At 38.7% G+C, this 22,284-nt stretch overlaps 1 pseudogene; it reads left to right on the forward strand.

Moving 5' to 3' along the window:
* The first annotated feature begins 17,241 nt into the window (after positions 1 to 17,241).
* On the forward strand, positions 17,242 to 17,341 carry LOC137605548 (U6 spliceosomal RNA; annotated as a pseudogene).
* The last annotated feature ends 4,943 nt before the right edge of the window (positions 17,342 to 22,284 follow it).

Here is a 22,284-nt window from a genome sequence, read left to right on the forward strand (position 1 = left end):
ATTTTGTCACAAAGTGACACCATATAAATGAAATCTTAGTACTTCATAAGAAAAAGGCAAAATGAAAGACAAGAGTGACTTTATGTCACAGGTTTCACAGTTTAAGGGATATCGACAGTACATATATTTTGATATAAGAATTTGCAATAATCCACATTAGATGGGTGTATAATATAGGGTAAAGGATGTTACATTTATACTTGCTGGTGATACAATTAGGTAACTACTGCGCGCCCTTGCGCATTGGCGCATCAACGCTCACAACTTCATCTCATCGTGGATTTTTGGTAGGCAGTCACGTGATACCGTACACGCATTCTATCGGCTGACAGCATCCGGGAGTGTGCTCAGTTCTGTGAGTCTCGGACTTAGGTAATGCACAGAAGTGCTTTAAGCAGTCGATAAGAGTGTGGGAAAAGGTAATACAGACAGAAGGCGGTTTAATATCAGTCAAAAAGGTTAAATTACCATAGTTAGTTGAATTAATTAATTTATAGATAGCTGACAACAGAAATTGTTTGAGAGATGTCTGATTTAGCTTTAATATCACTGCAATTAAAAAAAAAAATCTTCTGTTTTTGTGAATTTTACAAAGTGGTTAATTGAAAAAAAAAAAATAGGTGCATAAAATACTATCTACGAAGATTCTTCATATGAATGGTATTTCTGCCCACTGTTTGGTTTGGTGTGTGGGATAAGCATGTTAATGGTTCTCACGGATCATTGGTCAAAATACTCTTGAAGCAAACTGACAGTGCGCAAAATCTGAGCTGCGCTTTTAAATCAATCACCCTTTATTTTTCAATCCTTGCTCTTTAAACAATCACACAAACAGCAAAAATATCTCTTCTCTGCAAATAAGGTGCAGGATTTATCAAGTGTGCCGTGCGTGGTGATTTGTGGTGACAGGGGTTTATATTATGCTGATACTCTATGGCAGCGTAAATCCACCTTCTCATTTCTGCTCCTGCTGTCAGATGTATTTTGAAGTTGTATTTCAGCCATGTCCCCTCAGCACTGAGCTCAATGAATAGAGAAATAATGAGTGCTGTCTAGAGACAATGTCACTATTATTTTAGATCTCTCAAATCTCTCTTTCTCTTTCCCTTTGTGTGCATTTTATTGCTGGTTTCTTCTCTACCTTGTATCTTCTCCACATTCTCTCTGCGCATCAGTCAGTCACACCACCCACTCCGAATTGATTTGCTTGTCTCTCCTCTGATTTCATAAGCCGCGCCACCGAGATCCTGTCATTCGTGAATACGTTTGAAAATGTGCAAAAGCCATCTTGGAAAAGAGGTTCCAGTCGTCCTGCGTGAAAGGGCTTCAGAGAAATTAAGTGTCACTTAAATCGTAAATGTCACATTGAAACAGCCATGCTATCAGCCAAAACATAAAGATCGTAATACAGTTTTTTCGTCAGTCCATGTGAGAAATTTCTCTTTGGCTTCAGACTTCGTCTAAAGAAACGGAAACCCCAGGTTTATGCCTGGATAGTGGTTCTATTGCTGTGATAAGGTATATGTTAGGCATCACAAGTCTTCAAATAATGTGAATCCAATTCCCAATTACTGTGACAGATTGATGATGGAGAGCTCAAAAGCTAGAGAATAAATCTTTGTTGTTTTGATCCGCAACCCAAATAAAGACATAATGCATTGTAAACTACATGACAATAAACTGGATTTTACTTCAATAAGCCCTCCCTCTAACAATCAGGAGGCCCCCTCACCCCATACCTTCTATAAAAGTGACTTTGACTGATATCACTCACAGAACCAAACAAAGGTAATTTAGTTCCCGCCTTATTTTGCTTGTTTTAGTGTAACCCAAGGCTATTTAGAATAGATCTATCCAAGTCTCCTAACTTAATCTGCCATTTATAGGCTGAGAGGTGGGGGTTGAGGACGGGTGTTGAGCTTTCTGATTGGATGAAAAAGTAACCAAGGAAACCATACTGCTTTAAGTGTTGTAAATTGTTTAAAACTCATTTATCCGTAATGTGAGTTGCGAGCTGGGTGAGATAAACATGATCAATCAGCGGTGGTGTCAGAACTCAATTTGTTTAGGCACTGAGCTCTGTTTCTGCGAATGCCATGTCAGGCATATGTTTTCAGACATTTTAAGCGGACTGCATCAGTTCTGTATGCAAATGTGGAACATAATTAGGGAAAGCATTTCAAAGGTAGCCTCATAAATAATGCAAATTTTGTGCTAAACGTCCCTGACAGCCAATGCTGGCTCTGCAGAATGTGAACCTCAGGAAAGGCTGAGCTGGTTTGTCTGGTCATCAGGTGCCTCCCTCTGAGTGCTTTAAATTGACTAAAATGGGAGACAGTGCAGAAAAAAAAAATCTTCAGAGTTACACTCTCCATTAATAATATTTTGAAAAGGACACCGAGATGCTTAATTTGGAGACAAAATGTGCTCATCACAAAACATGTACAGTGACAGTTTCATTTATACTTTTTTTCCAGTTCAGGTGTATTGAAAAACAAGTAATCAATTATTGATCGTTACATTTACCGATGCTTCCACGGTCGATGATGTTAGTACTGAATAACTCGGACTGCCAACACATGACAAAAAAACAGAAGCAGTTTCTTTGATGCATCATTCACAGTAAAACAAATGTAACACCCCATTTTTACAACACGTGTTGAAAATTATTTTATGAAAGTTTGTGAATTTACAAATAATTTTTGTAAAGATCTTTTGTATGGTCTCATTCAATTTCTTTGTGTCCACTGAAAAAAGATGCAACTTGAACATTATTGATTGCTTACTTTTTTCATAAACAAAAGTTAGAGGCCAATAGCCAATAAAAGCCAATAAAAACCTCAAATCACGTTTAATTGTTGTATATATTATATAAATACACTACAATTATATATCATGGTGTATAAACAAAAGGATTACAACTACACATCTTCACTACTATTTCAAAATGCTTTAAAGTTTTTATCCACCTGAATATGTCTGTGAAACCTTCACTCACGAACTCAGCAGACAAACTGACAGTCTCTGATTACAGAATTACCTGCTGCCTTACTTAATCAGATACTAATTTCATGCAGATGATGACAATGAGTTGAATGAAAAGGTAGAACACAAAATTGCCTTCTGTCTTGTGCATGTCTATCTGAAAATGGACATTGTCGCACAAACAGTATCTTCCATTCTATACAGAGGTGCATATTTTTTCAATAATAACGTTCTGATGTTTAGAGATCTGCTGCTCTTTTGTACTTGCTGCTATACCGCTGATGTATTGTTCCTTCTCCTATCTTCTTCGCCAGTTGATGGCTTCTATTTTTACACGCAACTGTAACAACGTACAAAGCAAACCACAGCCTGGTTGCATGCACTGAAAAAACAACATCTCGATGTGCTTCATCTAGATTGGCTGAATTGTAAAATCTACACACCCTAACAACATTAATTAGAAGATTGTGATTAATTACAGCTCTTGTTATCAGGGAATTGTCATTGTGACATTTTAAGGGCTTAACAGTTATTTTTATTGTTCAGCTATAATTATATCCATGTTACTCTGCTGGCATTTCTTGCTGTATAGCCTCAAACGATCTGACCAGTGCCTTAAGTCAGGAAGCTGTCTTAAGTCCTAAATTTTACCCAGAATGGGGTTCAGCGTGTTAGGTTTAGCTTGAAGGTCTGTGACGGATGTGGGCGATGTTTCTGCCCTAGATATGCAGGACTCTGTCCCCTTTGATATTCTTTGACTCTGGGGCTGGCGTAAGCACACTGAACAAGAAGTCAAGGTCACTCCCACTCTGTCGCTGGAGCCTCATAAATATTGTGATTAATCAGTCTTTTGGCTTGAATAGAAAAACAAACCCAGGTTTGTTGTGTGCAGCACACAGGTTCAAGGTTTTAGCTTTTGAGGGACTGTTTGTGCTGCTCTCCTCAACACACACCCATTCTTCTTTTTTTTTTTTACCCATCCGCCCACCCAACACTCCCTAATGACACTTCTTACTCAAAACAAAACCACAAACTGTATCAGTTGCTGCTGGCAAAAAATGATGTTTAATGAAACAAGGCAAATGAAGAGATTTATCAGCTCTTCAAGCTTCATCAAAAAGAGAATAGCTTCAAACTTAATGTCAAATCAACCAACTATGAGCTCATGCTAATTTAAAAAATCATAGATTTAAGTCAATTTATTTCGAGTTAAATCAGGAGCACTTCAAATATGAAATGTGGAGCACATCCAAAAAAGGGCCTGGAACAAATTGTGTAAAGCTCTTGGTATAATCATATTTAATGCTCTATAAACTTGTTGAAGACTAAAGCTCAAAAATGCACATTTATTTTATTTAGTTTTTTAGTTAGTCTCTTTAATGACTGATAGAAACCAAGTCAGTCCATGTTTTATGGGACATTCTCTTTCGAAGTCATGTGAACCAGCACCTTGCACATTAATATTTAAACAGCACTACTCATTTCACTAAGGAACAGTAATATGGAGGACCCTCCACCTCCATCATCTCCCAATCCCCAGACTGGTACATGTGAGAAAATGAATTAACATTTGACTGATGGCCGTGTAACAGGCCTACAGATGCAACCGTCTGACGAAAAAAATCATCGATAGTGGATGGGATTCGGGTGGGCTAGAGTATCAGAACATTAAAGAGGAGAAATATTAATTACATTACCTGAAGAGATCCTCCAGGAGCAGAAACTATGAGCAAGTATCAGTTCTGTGTGGTATTTTTGTCTGAAAGAAATCTTTAGAATTAGTATTGGGTTTTTTCTACATATCTAACAGATTAAGGTTCACAAGAATCAGTGTATGGGGGAAAGTAACTATGATTAATTGTCAGGCATCAATAGAGATATTGAAATGTCCATGCTGGAGTGAATCTCTAGATTGGAGAATTTGAATACTGCAGGAGGGTTATGGTTTAATGAACTTGTGGATACAGATGATGCCCGATGCCATCAGTTGCCAGTCGTTAACGTACACATGAGAAACCTACAGGTATATCTAATATACTAATATCAAAATTAATGCAAAAGCCAGGTGAGATGTTTTATTGATAAATGGCCCAATAACTCACTACCAATGTACCAACAATACATGATTGTTTGAAAACCTACATCCACATGGATGCGCTGGGAATTCAGAATTTGCTGAGACTAGGGTTGATTATGCAGGTTCATGTGACCTGTAAATAAATTTAAATCAAATATGACATCATTTGGTAAATAAACTAATGTGCGCTAAACATTTGATAACGTCACGTTTTAATTAGTCTGCTGAAGATAGAGTCACTTCATGCTTTGCCTCAGGGAGCTGAATTATATCAAGTACAGCAGCTCAACCCTGGAATATTTTGTGCATTGATGTGTTAATGCACGAAATGGTCAGATCATCTCCCAGTTAATTAAAGCTGGAAATCAGAAGCAGTGAGGTACTTTTAATCTGCATATAAGAATCTCACATAAAATAATCGTATTCTTTGTTGCAACCTGTGAAACCAGTTGTGCCTAATCATCTGGGTGTATCTCTCTCGGAGCGAACCCATCACTGTTCCCGTCACGATGCTGCCACCTGCAGAAGGAGGCCATCCCTCTTTATCTGTCACCATATTCCTGGCGTTGAAATAGATATCTCATTTTATGTTCACTGGGCCTTTACTGACATTTTCTCCTTTATTTATTTATTTATTTATTGCTTCAATTCTACACATGGTTTTCCCAAATTGAGCCGTTCCTTCTCCCGCCACTCTCTGCCAGGCAGCTGACAGCTCCTCGGAAGATGAGGGAAAAACTTGATGGGTGATGGATAGATGTGCGTATTGAAAATAGAATTAGTCCATTCCAGCCACCAGTTCACTGTTCAAATAGTTTGCATCCAAGTTTTTACCATTGATATTTAAAATGTTGAAGGAATACTATTGCTGCATGTGGCTTTCTATTTTCAAATATATATAATACACCTTATAATTTTTTTAGTTTTTTTAGCGCTATTACCATTATTATGAGTGTGTTCTGCTATGTTCTATTCCTGAAGAACATTGCATATGTCCAATCCTAAAACTAGCATCTGTTGAACTTCCACATGTGCATGCTCGAGTGTTGCTGGAAAGCAGATCTTTTCTGTTTAATCTTAGATTGTTTTGTCCTCTCCCTCAGTGCGAGAAAAGAAAATGGAAAAATAAAAAGTAAAAAAAAACCCAGCTTTATCATGAATGCTGACCTTTAATTACAAAACATTTGCAGCGCAAGACCTTAGATTTTACTTAACTTGACATTTATAAATACCAAAATGTCCCAGTGAATTGCTTTTTGTTAAAGTGAAGGTATTGTTGAGCAAGATAGCATCAGTCCATTTGTCAAACATTGTAACTATTGGCTGAGAAGGCTGACAGGATTTGTGGAGGACAATCTTTACCTGCTCTGGACTGTCCATGTAGAGGACAGACCTCTTAGCACAGGGTCTTTCCTATCAGTCAAGAGAGAGATGGAAAGTCGAGATAAAGATGGTACTCTGCCCTGCCCCTGTGTTTGTGTGCCCTGGACAAGAAATCGATACAGCTGTTTTCAGAGACTGTTTTACAGTCAGGGCAGCCCTCAGCTTAAATGTTTGTCTATTTTATTCAATGACACCTCTCTGCAAACCATTACCCAGAGGGAGCAGAGAACAAACGTGAAACAAATAAACTAGCCGTCAGCCCATTGCAGTGTTGTTTGCGCTTACAGATGGAAACAGGATAGTGTGGAAATTTTCTTTACACAGTGTCAAAGCAAAATTTATCACAGCTAAGATCCAAGCCATTATATTACCGCCTCAGAGGAAATATTATTTCTCCAGCTGGCTTGTTTTATCCCTGATCTCTCTGTCCACCTATCATTATAGGGATATGGAGGAATCTATGGGGACATGCACCCTCCATTGCTGCACCCATGATGAAAGAGGATTTTCTGTCTGATATGCAGTAAAGGTTATCTGGATCGCAGTCATGCCTCTGTATAACATGCATTGCCAAGTAAAAACAGTAAAACATTTTCCTCAACACTCCCCCAAAACTCATTTCAGCTTTGCTATTCATTATTACCACCACAAACACACCACACACTTATGTGATCGTAATTCTCTTTTCAGTGAGCACAACACAACTTCCTTTAGGTCTGAAATGAAACCCAAATCTCTTGGTGATTCCAAGAAACCTTTAGGGCACTCTTGTAGTACTGTATAGAAGAGCATTAGCAGGAGAAAATGCTAATGGTAGGCCAGCAGAAACCTTCAGATTATTGGCCTCTCATATCAGAGTACTTTTATAGATCTACCAAGGTGTGAGTGGAACAGAATAAATAAAGAAAACACAACTAATAGGATAATTTTTCACTCTACAAACTGGTTGTATGTTTTGCAACACATCAATGTGGCTTTTCACTCATATATTTAGAAAAAAAAGATGCCGTTTCTCAAGAAAAAGCTTTCGCCTCTGACATCAGGCCTCATTTTACAATTCCACGTATCAAAAGAGAAAGGAGAAAATGGTGCCTGAGGGTGACTAGAACAGGCAAGCAACAGCTTCACATCACTCACCTGGATTCAAAAAGGACAGAAATAGTTCTAAAAGCAACCATTCTCACTTTGTAACCATTGCTTTGTGGCTCTCACATTAGGCTATCTTCCTGGCAGCCCAAATACCCTATGCCTCATTTCCAAAAGGCTACTCCCCATTACAATTCAGCCAGAGGTCATTTTAACAGTGAACAAAAAAGGATTCATGTGTAAGACCCATTTTGAACATGAACTAAAAGAAATGTTATGAAATGAATTTTTTTTTACAACCAGAAACTCATTTTCAACATAATATAGAACACTTTTTCACACCACAATACATATTTGGCATTCAAGTCCACTGACACCACTGACTATAAAAGTAGCAGATATGGACATGCTTTCTTTTTTTATATTGTGTTCCAACATTAAATGTCAGCAGTGATGACAATGTTGTTTCATTTATATTTGCTCAAGGCAGACACCATTTTTTTCATTATTTATGTATTTATTATTATTATTATTAATTATTTCATTGTTTAGTTACTGATTGATTGATAAAAACAAAACAAAAATGAGCAAGCAGAAGATAATGGAAAATATCAAAAATATATTTGTTCTAAAACAGTTACGTGACCATGGCCATTAAGTAACACAAATACATACATTTCAAATTGCGGATTTATGGGCATATGCTCTGGACATGGTGCCAGCGCATTGTGGAACCACAGAAAAGATGAAAAACCTCTCACTCATGCATCACAAATATGAACAATTTGGGACCGCAAATTTTTGGAGAGGGGAAGACACTAGAGAAAAATCCATGTAGATATATTTGTCTGAGAGACATCTCTGGAATTACTATTGGGTTTTTTTTTCTACATATCTAAAAGATTAAGGTTGGCAAGAATCAGTGTCTGGAGAACGTCCGAGGACAACGTCCGAACTCTGCACAGAGCGAGACTCGAACCCGGAACCGTCTTGTATGCTACCCACTAATTTGGAGTTTGTCTGTAATTATGCACCCACACACAGGGCACAGGTGTGTTTTACATTTTTAAATTTTAGGTATTGGCGTTCATTTTTCACATTGGTCTTTTTAAATTAAAACATGGACATAAAGAAAGCTTTGACTGAAATAGACAGAAGTTTGAGTCATTTTTCAATTAAAATATGAAATAAGCCACAGTGAAAGTCAGGACCTCCAGATATAAGATCCACTGCAAAACTTTCGAAAATGAAAACAAGGATTCTACTGTTAATTCTAGCCAACAGCACGCCAATGATCATAGAAAACTTTGCCACAGTGAAAAGCTTGTAGAAGCCAGAAAGACAATATTCAATACATATGACTGCTGGAGAGAAACAGCAAATGGCTTAGCCAAATAAATTCCCGTCTAACATTGTGAAACAATCGTAGTTTGGTCATAATAGGTATAATAGCAATCTATGTGACTGATGCTGTCAAATACTTTTGGTTTAGTTACAATAACAAACACAGTTATTTGTGAAATAGTCCCTGGTCCTCAGATGGATATGAACGAAGGACCTCATTGCCATGCATTGGACCACTGTTCATAATAATAATAATAATAATAATCCTATCTGATACATCCACATTCTCTATCTCCTTCCTATGTACACTTTGTCTCTTCTCATGTGTTATTTGACATCCTGTGCACCAGTCATATTCACTGACACCTGAGACAGCACCATATCATTCATTCATTGTCATGTACCACCGCTGTATCCGCCTTAGTGGGTCACGGGGAGCTGGAGCCTATCCCAGCTGGCATAGGGCGTGAGACGGGGGACACTCCGGGCAGCGGAGCCACATACGAAGACACACAAACACTTACACACACACTCACTCCTACGGGCAATTTGGGACCGGCCAATCAACCTGAAGAGCATGCTTTTGGAGGTGGGAGGAAGCCGGAGAACCCAGAGAGAACCCATGCAGACCCGGGGAGAGCATGCGAACTCCGCACAGAGCGGGACTCGAACCCGGACCCACCGTGTTGTGAGGCGACAGCGTTAACCACTGCGCTACCGTGCAGCCCCAGCACAATATCATTATGTGTAAAAATGAATGTACCTACGTGTGTATATGCTCTGTATAATGTAAAGTATTTAGATACCATATGTCAGTTGTTTTAGTGACAAACAGGCTACTTAAAATATGGCAAATCACACAAATGAACTCATAAAATCTAGACAAATGTGTGGTAATAATACACAGCGTCTTTTTCATTTATGCTGCACTTGCATCTGCCGTGAAAGTTCAGTCAGATAAACACTCAGCCAAGAGCTTGACGTTTTGCAAGTATCACAGCCAATGCAATCACTTGTGACAGGGACAAGGAAGCGCCCTCTCCCTGCAGGAGGCTGATTGATTGGGCAGTCAGAAAGAGGGAAATGTCCTTTACAATGGGCAGGTAAGGACATCAGACTTAGGAAGCTCTCACTCCTACAAGAACTGTATTTTGCTAAACCAATCCTCAGCTTTGACATAAAAGAACCACAGCTGACGTGGGAATGAGCTCTGCTGGAAATGCTTCTGTCAAACGAGATGGATTCCACTGGTTAAGATAAATAAAGTTGTGCCTTCTGCTTTTGACATAGGTCTTTTTTCATGCTGATTCAAAAACTGCCAAAATGCAATGCCACAGAGTGTATTTCTGGAAATACACTCTGTGGCCTTGCATTTGGCAATGGCAAGCATGGCAAGTATTTACATGTGAACAAGAAATGGGGATGCAAATTTCTATCTGGCTATTTTCTTATTTTATTGATAAAATTCTCTATTTAATTTAGAAACATATATAATTCTGGTTCTTACAGTCATTTATTGATCTGTGTTTTTATTTTTTTTTTATTGCCAGCACGATCATTCGACTATTAATTATTTTATTTTCTACAAATTCCTGGAAGGAATTCATATTCTGCAGTGCAACATCATGCATCTTAATATTTTTTTGTATATCAAGGTATATAAACAACAAACAAGGAGTTATTGCCTTCCAGACATAAAATCATATTTTTTACATCCATCTATTTCAATATGGACCTTGATAAATTCTTGCACTGTGCCAAGTCATAGCGAGCCAGGACATCATGGCCATTACCAATGAGGAAGGTTCTTCTTTTAAATGTTAATTGCCATTTTTCACACTTTCTCATTACACTGTTTCAAAATGATGTGCCATGAGCACTGCTGCAAGTTTTTACATTTATTGTCGGAATGGTTTTAGAGATCCACAGAGCTTTACTTCTTTCATTTACTGCATCTTATGCTCGATGAAGTAAAATAGGATTTACTCAGTAGGTAAAAAAATTATCTGAATCAAGTTTTTACTCCACTTAATTGAGGTAAGTGTTGACAAATTCAAGCATGCAAATGTAGTATATACCTCGTTTGTAGCTTATCATGCATAATATTTGATTATATTACACACAAATGTAAGTACAAACATATGCAGTTAAACTATAATTCATTACACAAAGTACTCATAACACCATGAATAATATAATAAATAACTTGAAGCTACTTTAGGTTTTACTTAGCTTTACTTAACTGAGCTGGAGCCTATCCCAGCTGGCATAGGGCGTGAAGCCATGGCTCCACCCACAAGCCTGGCCCATCTCCCTGCCACACACCAGCACTGCTACGCCGAACCGTGATAGTACCCCCCCCCCCCCCCTCAAGGCACCCTCCCTGGGACCGTTTAAGGAACAGGTGCAGGATCCGGAGCAGACTCGGGCGGGGGTGCAAGATCAGACTCGGGCTCAGGTGCCAGGACGGGAGCAAGCTGGCGTCTGGCCTTGGGGACGGGGGTAAGCTGGGGTCTGGACGTGGAGACCGGAACAGGCTGGGTTCAGGACGCAGGGACAGAAGCAGGCTGGCATCCGAGCATGGGGACCGGAGCAGGCAGTGGAACAGGCTCGAGGTCAGGCAAAAAAGGTGGAGCTGGAATTCCAGCATAAGCTGCCAGCCATGCCCAGGTATCTCTCCCTCGCTGTATCCACTCCGCAGCCTGTTCCGGATTCCAGGATTTGCTGCTGGTCAGGACAGCAACAGGGTCAGTATCCGCTGGGTCTAGTTGTGGCTGGTTCGTTCTGTCACGTATGGCGGGATATGGACCCAAAGGCAGGACACCAAAGTCAAATCTTTCTTCCATGATTTATTCAAAACTCAAAGAATTCTCCAGACAGGCAAGAAACATAACAGACTTCAAGAAACTAAACAAGAGAAACGAACCAGCAACTAGTGCTCATCCCACCTGGCTTAAAAAGCCTCATCATGACAACACCAACAATGTTCAGGTGTGATACTCAGTTACTGGTGTGTGGATGAGTGTCAGGTATGGAGCCGTGGCTCCACCCACAAGCCTGGCCCATCTCCCTGCCACACACCAGAACTGCCACGCCGAACCGTGACAGTATATACTCTACGTGTGTGTATTAGGAGCCTAATCACCTCTTTTGAATTTGATATGAACACATCTGTTTTTTTATATTAATAAAACTCTAAAATGTGGAGAATAAATGAGCAGTTACGTTTGCTGCTGGGTATTAAGAGATTACTGTTGGAACTACCAACTCAATTTGGCCTTCGCTGCTAGATCAAGTCAACGGAGTCAACAATTTTGTAAATTTGTCAAAAAGTAATGATGATACAGGTTGCATATGCCTCAGCTACTTTAAGTATCAATGGTTAGGTGTTTCGTACTCCTTACTCTACTGGTCATAAAGACATCAATGTGCGCAATTTTGCAATTTTACCCCTAGATGAAGAAAATCTGGCCAAAACTCAAGAGTGCAGTATTTTTTTCTATTTGAATGGCCAACCCAGATGGCCGGATGTGTCTGCATGAGCCATGCATATCTGCCTGTTACACACTAGTGATGTAATGATGAGATCTGACATCATTTGCAGTTTCTATCCACCAGTCACCCATCCGAATGAACTATTTTCTGAAATATAGAGACTTATGCCTGCTTAAGTATTTCACTTGACCTCTCCCTGTTCCTCAGGATTTATGAGTAGGGCATCTGCTTTACTACAAAAAAATTTGACCATCTCTGTGACCTTTTGGAAGGGTGTAATAACGCTGAACTGTAATTAACATTTGATCCTGATGGATTCTGTTGGTGTGTGTAGAGGTTTAAACTTGAACTGCTGTACATCATCTCCAACACACTGGATGGCATCAGCACTCCTTCTCTTCCTCAGGTTTTTTTTTTTTTTTAATGGGACATCAGATATTGAGACACTGGAGGCAGACAGTCCAATGGTTATGATCCACACATGTCCCTCATTAAAGAACTAAGTTTTTAAGAAAGTAGGAGATAAACTTCTGACTGCTGAAGTTAATTTTATGCCCAAAACACACCTATGAAAAATTAAGGGACTCAGGACAATGCCATTGAACCTAGAACTGTCCTGTGTACCCAGAGTGTATCCTGTTTAAATGGCATAAGGAAGAGGAATAGGCCTAAAAGAAATGGGCTGTTGGAATGAAGACCTTGGACTTTAGATTTTTCTTTTAAAGAAGAACCTTCTAGAACACCTATTTTCCAGCAAAATCTGTCTTTTATGCTATGATTGAGTAAGCCTGAGTGAGGAGAATTTGAAGTATGTTGTTAGTTGACACTGAAACTCGCTATTGTGTTTTCATGGGATATACTGCATTGACTTTGTTCAACAACAATATAATTGTCTGACCACACAATGATAAGATGCAGTAAGTCGGCATTACTGATAGTAATATAACTTTTGTAATGCATTAGGAGGTCAGATACTAAATTTCCATTCAGATACAATATGTGATGCTTGAATAATGGTGAAACGCTTCCTGTTGTCTTTTAAGATGTATTGATTCTTCATATTTTAGTATTTTTAGTCAACTGTTTTACATACAAACTAATTCATTCTCTTTATCTCATATACTCTGTAGCTGCTTGACCACACACACGTAATGCATGGTCAAAGTGTCACATCTTGACTTTTACACATATGTAAAAGTCACCTCTTTTACTACTTCTGCTGTCAAATAAAGAGCAAAGATGGATTCTACTCTTCTATATTCTATTCTATTGGGGATGAGCGAGTACCCACTATCTATCTGTTCAACCAACTAGATTATCTGTATCCGTATATGTAAACGAAATGGGCGGGGCTTAAACCGGAAGTTGGTGTGGTTTGATCGGAAATGGGTGGAGCTTAAATTGCTACATTATTTTAAGTCCAAAATTGATATGGATTGATCACAAGTTGCTATATTTATTGTTTATTTTAAAACTATTTACAGAACAGCCTCGAAATTGAGATTCAAAACAATGTTTTTAATCATAAAAGTAAGAGAACTATTTACAGAACAAGTTTTTTTATGGAACTGAGTCAGAACATGAATATTCTTAAGTCTATGAATGACTACCGTATTTTCCGCACTGTAAGGCGCACCTAAAAGCCTAAAATTTTCTTATAAACCCGTAGTGCGCCTTATAATCCGGTGAGTCTTATATATGGATTAATATTCATATTAATATTGGTTAAAAACATGATCGATGAAAAAAAGCTGGCAGTCTGGCCGCCAGTCATGCCGCACGCCGCCACCAGAGGAGCCCCCTCACAAGGCACTCGGGCCCACGCCCCCTAACAATGGTAGTCAAGGGGCGTCACCGAAGTCCCGGCTCTGACTGAGCTGCTCTCAGACGGTAGAGCAGACTGTAGGAGCACTATGATTGCATAGCAAAACTTAAGGAACTTTCAAAAATTCTAAAGTTTGACTGACTGACTGATCTCAGTATTTCCTAACTATTAGGCGTCGGAAATAACCCACTTTAAATTTAATTGGTCTTAAAAATACCATTGTGCTGTCATCTGGAATCTAGTGACGGTCCATTCTATTAGTCTGTGGAAACACACGGAGAAACTGGTATAAAGGTGAATGAAAGACCCTCAAAGCTGAACTTCCAGGCTTTTCTGAAATTTCAAGAGCAGAGTCACTGCTAGACAAAGGTGCCAACGGGTGTGCTGCAATTGATTTACAAGTATAGTTGATAGCTCTGGCCCCGGCGGAGGGGCGCATTCAGGCTTGTGTATTCTGTCTGCAGCGACGTGCGGTGAGATTCACGACGGTGAGACACCAACGTTAAAGTCAGTTCTAGGAGTAAAACAGCGTCATATTTCCAAGTAAATTAGCAGCCTGACATTAAAAACTAGTTAAAAAATCGTTTAGGACACAGCAGCAAATATCTGCACCTCACCTCCGACTGGACTACCGATCGATCGAAACAATACTTAATTAATAAACGAAGACGAACATCGGAGCTTAAATATGTGCTTCAAACTTCAGATCAGGAAATAATCCGCTCTGTTCTCACTGACTGCACTCGTAATGAATTTAACCAGTTTTTAATGTCAGGTTTTTTAATATGCGTGTTGACCTCTTTCTAAGATGGCAAAGTGATCAAGTGATCAGGTTTCCTTGATGAGGCTCAGAATGGCTTATTGACATAACAATAGGGGCCATTCAAAGGTAGTCAGGAAGTCATGAATGCAATCATGACTGCCTGAGCAGCGCGGCTCTATCTAGTGGACGCTACAGCTGCTGCAGATTTATCAAATACATTTTATTTATTTTTTATTGTGTGCGCCTTATAATCTGGTGCGCCTTATATATGAAATAAATGATAAAACAAACAAGTTATTGAGGGTGTGCCTTATAGTCCAGTGCGCCTTATAGTGCGGAAAATACTGTATTTACCGAAGAGCCTCAGACTTGAGATTCAACACTTTTGATCACAATAGCAAAGGAACTACATATAGAACGAGTAAACACAAAATGCATTAATGAAGTGCATGCAATAGGAAATTATCAACTACAAAGTATGCATGAACAAGAATTGTCATACTTAACAAAACGTTAAATTTTTCTTCTTTTTCAGTTTAATTTTTTTTATAATCAAACTGGGGTTTTTTCCAATTATTTATTTTTAGCATCTAATGTTCTTGCCATTTTTTTTTACATAAAGTTAAACAATTTTGATTGCGTTGAGTGTGTTTGTGTGTGTGTGTGTGTGTGTGTGTGTGTGTGTGTGTGTGTGTGTGTGTGTGTGTGTGTGTGTGTGTGTATGCACCGCATGTCTCAGTTAAAATATTTATAAAGTATAGAATTATTCATTTGAACAGAGTTTAGAACAAACAGGTACAAAAAAAAAAGACGAGTGGAGGCGGTGGTTAAATGCACGCGTACGTGCAACAAAAAAAAAAAATCATTATTTATTTTCTGTGATGATTATAGATTTTAGCTTACAGCCGTGGGAAAAAGAGGAGAGTCACGACAAAAACATTCATAGAAGCCTGAAGCTGATGATGCCTGTGGAGAAGAGTAGAGTAGAGCAGTAGCAGCAGATGAATGTTCAGGGAGTTGGTTGCTGATGAGGGTAGTTGTTTTTCTGCCACTTAGTCTGCATCATCATCAGCAGCAGCAGCATAACTCCACTCTGAATGAACTAAGTGAAGATTTCTTGCCTGAGGGAGATCCCCACAGCATCATCGAAATCACCAACAGAAATTGTCACTAAATCCTGTGATCTTTCCTGTATAGACGCAGCTTTGATTATAAGTATTGCTGACCAGTCACTACATTGAAGCATTCAGAGCTTTCGAAACAGTTGCATCCTCGCTCGCTGTGTATCAGGGCACAGAGGTCAATGTAAGAATAATGAGGTTCATTACAAGGATCCACCCACTACATGTCTTGACCATGAATGTGCACACTTTCTAAATCTTTAATAAGTAATTAACCTGGCTCAAACGCTAGAGCTGAAATGGCAAACTTGACACATCTTCAGCTTGTTGCCTTGGAAACATGGAATTAGAAGAACTGGTGGAAAAGAAAATATTGGACGAAGGAGAGAAAGAAAATACTACATGGCTTCGAGTCAACCATAACTGACCAACAGCAGTTTCTGGGGAATTGGAATAAGGGTCGGTTCACGCAATGGAGAGGAATATTCTGCTTTAGCTTGTGGAGACTATTTGGAGTGGGAGCGTAGACTTGACACAATATGTCCATACAATGGTTGGATCTGAGGTCTTCAGGTTTCTGTGGAGGGAAGCACAGTCTGACTACAAAGAGAAGAGGTGAAAAGGCTGTAATTTAACTAGACGCCCCACTCAGCAGAGAGGGGATTAAAATGCACTACTGCTTATCTGGCATAAAGATTTTGACTTTAAAACTGCAGGTTCCCTCAAAATCATGGTGTGAAGGTCAACCTTTTACTGGATGCCTTTTGTGTGCTAATGCGAATGCAGACAGATTTTTGTGTCATTCCTATGTTACTCCACTAATGTAAAGCTTTAAAGCACAGAAGAAGGAAGAATAGGGCAATGGATAAGTACTTTTTTGTTTTCAACCATTTTCTGAGGTCAGGTGATTGCAAAGCAAACATGCTGAAAATCAGGGCAACGGCACAAGGTTAAAGAAAAGGTTCAGGTAAACAGCATAGTGCTTTCTCAGTCAGACCACTACTTTGTGACTGGAGAAAAGAAAGCTAAAAGAAAACTAAAGCACGAGGGAACTTTTAAACAAACAAGACAGTGATTCCACCACAGCTTGAAAATTCGAGCTGTGTTTTAATTAAAAAGGAATTATTGTCTTTATCGGATATGTAAAGATAATAGTAATACAGTAATACCGAAATAATACTGTATATGTATTACTTCGGAGAAGATTCGCATACCCTTTGCGCAAGGATGACACGCAAATTCATGAAGCGTTCCACTTTTTTGCCGGGGGCAGCAGTGGCTCATTGGTAGAGAGGATGCCTTATGACCAGACATCGACAGTTCAATTCCCACTCCCGCCAGCCATCCTTGGAGTGTGACTGTGGGAGGTTTCAGCTAACCTCTCAGTCACTGCCAAGGCGCCTTGAGCAAGGCACCATCCCCCTTACCAGCTCATTTGGGTCGCATCCCAAAGGCACTCTGCCTCACCTGTAGTGCTGTTACTAATTGCATGCCTACAGGCCCCTAAGTGTGTTGTGTTTGTTTCATGGGCCTGTACACAACGTTGTGTGCTGTGATTAACACACACACACACACACACACACACACACACACACACACACACACACACACACACACACATATATATATATATATATATACAGTATATATATATATATATATATATATACAGTATATATATATATATATATATATATATATATATATATATATATATATATACATACAGTATATATACAGTATATATATGCATGAACATGATGAGTTTAAAGAGAAGTTCGATCAATAAAGTGGATTTAATCTTTAATCTTAATTATGCGTGTCCTTGTTGCACAAAATGCAACAAGTTGCAAAGGGTTCATTCTATTAACATTGAACCAAAATCAATTTATCCTAAAGCAATCTCATCAAGCACCATCAATCACTCTGGACTAATCAAAGTCTTTCTTTTTGAAAACATATTTAATAAAGTTAGCGTAAAAACAGAACCATTTGACAAATGTACCATTAAACATAAGCAAATGTGATAATGTGGCCTTCAGATGAAATTCATACAAAAATGTTTTGTAGGAGATGGGTTTAGGTTGTTTTTTTTTTACTCAAACCTAGTTTGAGTGAAAACAAATTATCAGAAAGGTGACAGTGATTAATGCTCTCCCTACCTCCAGAATTACTTTCCTCTAATCAAGAAACTCAGCCCCAAACACACATTTGTGAATTCTGTCTCTGTTTGCAGGTTGAACTGTGAAGACATCAGTGAAAACACAGGAGCAGATATAGAATGCCAGAAAATAGCTACATCTGTATGATCTATTATTTGTCACTGGCAGAACAAATATTTTATTTCAAACATCCTGCAGCGTGTTGTTCACCCCGCCGCCTTTTATGTGACATGGAATTGTAGTTATTTAAACCAGTGACACTGGAACGCATCATAAAAGCCTAAGACAGCCCTCTGCCAACGTAGCCCCTGGCTATTATCATTGAAGGTGGCAAGCTCTTGATATCACAGTTCCATGTGACAGGCCACCATCTCATCTAAGGAGCAGCTAATATAAAACTACAGCGAGAGGTAATAAGAGAATGATTCCTAAAGATCAAAGGTCAGTGCAAGTCAAGCAGGACAATGGGTTTTAATATCGGTGAAGGTGCAAGGCAGTGACTATGAAAAAGTCAATTTTTTTTTTTTTTTCATGTTTTGATGCTTGATTTTGTGGCCTACATTTTGAAAGCATGGTTGAGATGTTTGTTCGAATTGGAGCCATACACTCATTCATTTTCCCAACCGCTTCATCCGCTTGCAGGGGTCGCGGCGAGCTGGAGCCTATCCCAGCTGTCTTAGGGCGTGAGGTGGGGCAAACTCTGGGCATGACGCTAAGGTGCCGCGGAGCCACACAGAGACAGACAACCACGTACGCACACACTTACTCCTACGGGCAATTTGGAATGGCCAATTAACCTGAAGCACATGTTTTTAGAAGTGGGAGGAAGCCGGACAACCCAAAGGGAACCCATGCTGACATGGGGAGAACATGCAAACTCCACACAGTCATGTACAAAGTCTTCAAAGCAGTTACATTTATTGCCTTTTATAAGGGGAACAGAAAATTGATTCATTGAGTAGTCCTAGGTGGTTTCTTCATAGTGATGGACAGTGTAAGTGTAAAGCGCGTGTTAAATTTTGCATGCATTATGAAAAGAAGTGCTAATTTATTTTTACAATAAAAAATATTTGCATCACATTCATCAATAATAAAGTCTTTTGCATGTTTCTCAGGTCCTCATCTCTCTTCAAAGCCAAGCGGTCCTTGGAGTGATATCAGTATTCTGATCACTATGTATACCAGCCTGTAAGCAATGGACAATGGATTAGGGGAGATAGTTATGCTGAAAGTATGGCCAAAGAACACATTAATCTTTTATTGTCAGTCGATAATGTGGCACAACTAATGTTGAGGGAGAGAGGAAATGGTAAACATATAATATGTTCTAGATTACAGGCCGCTGATATTTTCTCTCTGTCTAACAGACACTGTTTTCCATTATAATGATTAATAAATCTAGCTAGGTCCATACTAACGGTAGATTTTATTTAGTGGCAAACAGTGTTCACAAATGATTTTACATTTTGTACCACAACTCTGTAGCATGCTCTTTAAGAGACAGAGGTGATTTAAAAGATGCTGATGGTGGAGCATTTGCCCCCGTCATCAAGGTGAAAACTAAGCAATGCCTTTATCCATTAGGGTATGATCACAGCTGAATATGCACATACAAATAAGATACTTTGACTGATGGGAATTACTCTTTGAAAGAAAATATACAGTGGCAAGAGAAGCCCTTTTTTCAAGCATAAGTGTAAACCCCTTTAACAATACTCAGATTCATGTAGTACATTTCTTGCAAAAACCTGTATTGACACTGGATGTCTATTTAGCATGTTAGTGTATCTTTCTTCTGTAGTGGTAGGATTACTAGTACCAGAATGTACTGTTCTAGAGCAGAAAAAGGAGTGTCGTACTTCCCATTTATTCAAGAAAAGGAGAGCTTCACAAATATGAAGCCATGGTGTGACTGTTTATTACACATCTTATGAGGAAAAATAGAATAATTAATGATATAACACCATGTCAACTAAAAAAAAATTGATTTTGTGCACAACAGCGACAAAGAGTTATGAAATGCTTAATGTGAACCAAGCTGACAAAAAGACCCAAGAGAGTTTAAAATTTTCTCATTTCAAAGAGAGATCATTCACCAAATTTTTCCTTTAGAACTGATTTGTAGTAGCTGTCAATCAGTATTTAGAGCAACAAAGCCTACCCTTTCACACACAAACCACTTTAAGATGTTCAAGATAACAGACAAATAAGGGGGTTATGATGTCATGTGATTGCTGATGATGGCAGTGCTGTTTTTAATTACACAGTGGTGTGCTTGAATCTGTCAAAACAAGCTTTATACTGCTATGAAAACCTAATTGAGATTTATTCTGATCTGAGCACAGATATCTGTCAATGTAAGCACTGGAGGAAGTAATTTATTCACAAGCATGTTTACAGTAGGTGGCATGTGTTTTTTTTTTTTGTTCCACAGTTCAGTTTTGAATGTCCATGGGTTATTGTGGGATCTACAAAGGTCCGAATTGTTGAAACTGTCCAAATATGAGGCTCACCACAGAATTTAGATAGATAGATAGATAGATACTTTATTAATCCCGGAGGAAATTGCATATATCCACTGCTCAGGCATTACTTAACAAATAATACTGGATAAACACCAGGAGAAAAGGAAACACTGACATCACAGGACATACCACAAGACATACATTACACTAACAGACAGACACATGCAGCACTAACAGGACTTATATACTAAACTATAACTAAAAATATAAACAGTATAAAATTTAAAAATATTACAGTATTAAAATATAAACAGTATAAAATAAAATCTAAACAGTATAAAATTGAATTAAAATATAAAAACAGTATAAAAAATAAATAAATAAATTTTATATATATATATATACAACAGTATAAAATTAAATTTAAATTAAATTAAATCCATTTTCAACCCCGTGCTGACCTCGCCACCTCCCCCCCGCTCCTCTTGAGAGAGTCATTGTACCCCCTGAATTTGACATTCATTTTACAAAATCTTATTATTTTCCTCAATCACAAAGCCTGCATTGATGTCTATATTTTTTCTTATAGATCTTTTTTTCGTGCTCTCCCTTTTAGAAATATGCCATTTAAAATGAGAGCTATGAGGTTGCAGAGGAAATTGGCTATTTGTCTGTCAAAGTTAGCGCCATTCTGCCATTACTTCTACAGACCCATTACAAGCTGTGACTTCAATAACTCCTTATGATCTATGATTGTGATGTGGCGACTGATGAGACACTTGTACAACGTCCAAGTTCTGGGTGTAACCTTATACTTCCACATGATTTGAAGTGTGTTCCTTCAACAAGAGCACTTTGAAGAGTTCCCTGCTTGTACTCCGGATACCTTAAATTGTCAATGTCCATGTCTTCAACTGTAGTGCAGTCTTACAAGTGAGTTTATACCACCAATGTCACATTCAAAATCCCTGAACTCATTCCTTCTGTTCAACAGTTCTATTCACAAGTCTTTGCTACAGGTGGAGAGCTCATGCAGAAAGGATTTGCCCTACGCAGGCATTGTACCTGCTGTAAATGATTGATTTAGAGAGAGGCAGGAAAACGGCAAAAAATAATCTCTTTGACGTAAGACATGACAAGTGAATAGACATAAAAAAAACCAAACGCACAGAAAATTGGATTTTCAAGAGCGACTTGTCTCACAAAAAATGACCAGTCAGAGGGTGTTAGGGAGGCAGACTGGCTTTCATTAGCCTAGTCATTTGGCTTCACTGAACCATGACGATGGTTAAGTGATATTATGTTAACCTCCTGTTCAACATCTAGAGTCGAAATTAAATGTAATTAGGTGGTTTTTGTACTTCCCACAGTCTTTGGGGTAATTGATGACTGACTGAAGTCATTTACTGACCATCTGCATCATTGTTCTCATCTCAGTCCTGCTGTCTAGCAGTTTCATACTGTTTGATCAAGACTACAGACATCAGTTAGTTTGCTATTGCTATGACTTCCACTGTGGGCAAATCAAAAGGGATACGATATGTCTCATTTAGCAATTTATGGAATCTCTGCCCTATT

This window comes from Antennarius striatus, chromosome 12, assembly GCF_040054535.1.
Source record: "Antennarius striatus isolate MH-2024 chromosome 12, ASM4005453v1, whole genome shotgun sequence".
Taxonomy (NCBI): Eukaryota; Metazoa; Chordata; class Actinopteri; order Lophiiformes; family Antennariidae; genus Antennarius; species Antennarius striatus.